This window comes from Passer montanus, unplaced genomic scaffold (genome assembly GCF_014805655.1).
Source record: "Passer montanus isolate IOZ18808 unplaced genomic scaffold, ASM1480565v1 scaffold18, whole genome shotgun sequence".
NCBI classification, from domain to species: Eukaryota; Metazoa; Chordata; class Aves; order Passeriformes; family Passeridae; genus Passer; species Passer montanus.
The window spans coordinates 16,680,285-16,684,719 of record NW_024365381.1 but is presented as its reverse complement, the minus strand read 5'-3'; positions in this window follow the sequence as shown (position 1 = coordinate 16,684,719).

Here is a 4,435-nt window from a genome sequence, read left to right as displayed (position 1 = left end):
CAGCGGCGGGGGGGGGATGGAGGTGGGGGTACATGGCGGAGCGCGGAGCGGACACAGGCCGCGGCGGCGGGCGGCGCTCGGCGCCTGCGCGCGGAGGCCCCACCCCCGGCGGGCAGTCGCGCGTGAGCGCCGCGCCAGAGCGCCCCGCTGGGCGGGGGCAGCGCCGCCTAGCGGACAGCTGCCTGCAGCGCGGGGCCGAGGCGGGAGGCGGGCCCGGAGCCACAGACAGACAGACGGACAGACAGATCGGGACGGGACAGGAGACGGGAGGGGGGCTGGCGACGCACGGGAATTCCGCTGTGTGTAGGGTGCCACAGGCGCTCTGCATGCTAGGCTGTGTTTAGCGGGCCCGGCGCTCCCGAGGGCCGTGGCGTCCCTAGGGCGGCGGTGCCCCCGGTTACCCACGGTGAAGCATTGAGTTAAACATAAAACTGTTCTGTAGGCACTTAGCAATGACTGGTGCCCAGTGCTGAACGCCTGTGGCAGGGCAGAGGCGCGGTGTGTGTGTGTGTGTGTGTGTGTGTGAGTGAGCGGGTTCGGCCTCCCCCAGCAGCACAGCCAGCCTGAGCAACTTGTGTCACGCTCGCTCTCTAGTTCAAGCCTGCTGAATCAAGGATCCCTGGCCAGAGGAGAAAGGCAGCTGTGGAGGAAAGGTCCTAGGACTTTTCAGTCAGGAGAAATATCAAGAAAATCACACTGTTAGGTAGAGAAGAAGCTTTATCCTCTCTGGTGAAAAAGCTGAACTTTATGTTCGTTGCTAAATTTCAGGAAATCCACAGAGGAGATACACCATGAATCTGCAAGAAAATATTTGACTAAATTCAACCGAGATGCAAATCTTTAAGAAAACGATCTTAATACTTATAGAACTGCCTTTTCTATTCTTTAGTATCCCTTCTTTTTATTTAGAGGTGATTATTTATCCTTTTCTTTTTAGGACGGTCTATTTAGATTTCTCTTGCAGTGAATATGACTTTCAGATAGCATTTGTATTTTTAGCCCACATCTACTGTTCATTATACTGTACTTAGCATTTATATACCTGAGTTCTATGGGCCAGTTTACTCACTAAGCTTTTGAAACCCTGTCCTTCCAATATAGGGAATTCCAGTTGCAAACATCCTTTAATTTATCCTCCTGATCTATTCACTCTACATGAGTTCTCTTGTGATCAGTTTACTAACAGTTATTTCCTGCAGGTAGGTCTCTCCTACTGTTTTTGCTGTTTGTTGTGGTTACTCAATATTGTCAAGAGACTTGTTACTTCCCTTTTGAGGGAATATGTGTACCTAAACTCTTTCAGGGCAATTGCTTTCCAGCCTACATTGTGGAAGCCAAAATGTAACTTCCAAATAACTTGACAGATGCTTTTTCAATATTCAAATCTGGTTTGGGCTGCAGTACAGTTGACTCCCATCAGACAAGGTAAACTGGCTTTAAAACCCAATCTTACCAAAAAAGCAACCCTGTTAAGTTCACATTATGCCCTCTGATTCTTCTATTCAGAATATGTTCTTTTTATTCTTTTATTCTGCTTAGTCTATAACATTAATGGGTGCCATCATGTTGGTCTGGGATATTTTTTAAAATAGCTCATGTTCCTCCTGCTTCCAAACACTATTATAACACATTTAGTTACACCTCAGTTAATCAGTGTCACATCTTGGATCAGCAGCTTAAATTGCTTCATCTGGTAAGGCTGTAGTAATCTCTCTGGTGTAGTAATCTTTCTGATGGCTCCAGAACGGAGTAGAAATTATTTTCTACCATTTTTTGCATAGATTCAGATTTTCTTTATGTGCTGCTCCTGTATGTTCTCTGTCTTTTGAAGCTATGGAAATTTGCTACAGCAGGAGATGGGATGTTAGCAGGGAGGCTGAATTCTCTAATTACTAAGAAACACTGCAAGCATCTGATATCTAAGTCCTGTGCAGGTTTAAACCAACTGCCAGGGTTGAGTCAGTAAGGAATTTCTCTTCTGGTTTGGACTGACAGAGTTCTGCATTTGTGGGAACATCAAAATATTCCAGTTTACCAAACTCTTTCCTGTGACAGTGATCTTTCCTCCTCTGACATACTGTAAATTGGATCAGACACTGGGGTGCCATTGTGTGTGGAGTAAACATTTTCCTCTGAACCAAGTGTTTGCTACACAGGCTGTCTGGCATTGCAGGAGAAGCACCTGATCATTCAGGTGGTCCTCTCCTGTCCTATTTATCTCTTCGAGTTAATAGTAAAGTTTGTTGTCTTACCAATTATACTCAATTAATAAAAATTTCCTGATGGATTTTCTCACTGCCAATACCTTCTTCTGCTCATCCTCCAACCCTCCTAACACATCTTTATTAATTGCCTTATACCTATTCCAGATTTCTCCTCCTTTTACTAAATCAAGGCAGAGTAAAAAGAGTAAAAGATTTCAGTAAATGAGTAGGTTTAGCTTGATGCCTACCCACTGTTCATGCTAAACACATATATTTTCATGAAGTCCCTGCAAAAGGCATTCTGCTCCCCAAATTCATCAGGCTGCTGTGCCTTTGACCTCTTCTGTGCCAGAAAGACTATTTTCAAGTGTTACCTTAAGTGTCCATTCCTTCCTTCTTTCTTCTCCAGTCGCCTTCCACTTAGGTTAATTCAAGTGAAGTTATTTGCACTGGAACAATTCTAGTTAACTACTGACTCAAAGAAGTCTTTCGACTTCTTCATAATTTTTCAGAATTATTCTGAAAAGCAAGTTACAGAGATCTAATCCTACAACTGTTTCTCAATCCTCACTTGACTAAACATGGGCTTCAAGTGTTCATAACAATACTTGATCATTAGCTTAAAGAAATACAGATTGGATTGAGAGAACAAAACTAAGGATATTATTTTTGAAATGTATATATTATATACTAACTGTAAAATCTCTCCATTGCTGGCTACTTTCTTCCTGGCTAGAGGTGGAGAAAATTGTGATAGCCTGGAAGGGGCTAAATTTTCAGAGTCAGTATGCTGTTATTTCAGGGATGTTTAATAAGTGAGCCTGCAACAAGCAAAGAGATAGCACGAGAGGAAGGTCTGATGTGTTCCCAAAGTTTCCTGCAGTATCTGTAGAGGTATGGTGCTGGCAAGGAAGTTACCAGGATGTGAGAGCATTTCCCAGACAGGAAATTATCTTTACTGCATGCTGTCCAGCATACAGACAGCCAAGTTCAGCTATTATAGAATCGTTAAGGTTGGAAGAGACATCCATTGAGGTCATTGAGTCCAACCACTAACACAGCACTGCCAAATCCCCCACTAAACCATGTCTCTAAGCACCCCATCCACACTTGAACACTTCCAGCCCCAGTGATTCTACCACTTCCCTAGGCAGCTCCAATGCTTGACCACCTTTTCAGTGAAGCATTTTTTCCCAATATCCAATCTTCCCATGGCACAACTTGAGGCCATTTCCTCTCATTCCTGTCACCTGTTATCTGGGAGAAGAGACTGATGCCCACCTGGCTACAACGTCCTTTCTGATAGTTGTAGAAAGTGGTAAGGTCTCCCTTGAATCTTCTTTTCTCCAGACTAAATGACAACTCCCTCAGTTGCTTCTCATCAGACTTGTGCTCCAGGCCCTTCACCAGCTCCATTGCCCTTCTCTGGACATGCTCCAGCACCTCAACGTCCTGTCTTGTACTGAGGGACCCAGAACTAAACACAGGACTCAAGGTGCAGCCTCACCAGCAGCAAGAACAGGGGGAGGATCACTTCCCTAGTCCTGCTGGCCACACTGTTTCTGATACAGGCAAGGATGCTGTTGGCCTTTGTGGCCACCTCTGCAGCCAAACCAGTGTAAGGTTTCGGATAGATAGCTTTATCCTTAAGGATAAAGCTCTTAAGGTTTGGAAATTTTCTTAATTATACCAAGAATATAAATTTTCAGTCTTCCCCTCTACTACAGACCCAGCATTTTGGCCAGGAAGTGTGCTTTGGCATGCTGGCTCCTGGTGACCCTCACCACGCCACACAGCAGAGATCGTAAGAGCAATTATATTGCTAAAAATTAAGGAATAATGGAGGAGACATAAGAATGTTGAATTATGGCTTTGAAATACTTTCCTCCCTACATTTCTTCATGTGGTTTAATAATTTCTTTTCCTTCCCTCCCCGACCACTTCCTTCTCTGCGGAAAATTCTGCAGGTCTCTGAAAGATTCTTTATCTGCAATCATTGTGCTTATTCCTCCACAATGCCTGTGCTCCCAGCCCACATTAATACTTTTGTGTGTTAGACACTTTCCTTCTGTCCCTGATATGTAACAAAAGTGATAAGGCTTTGAGGTGCATAAGGACCCAAACAAACAGGAGTGAAAGACTTGTCCCAACCCAACCCTTCCCCTTACTCTAAATGTAAGTAAAAGGACTGGGCTGCCAGCTAACCAAGTACAGAAAGAGCAGTCTGAGAG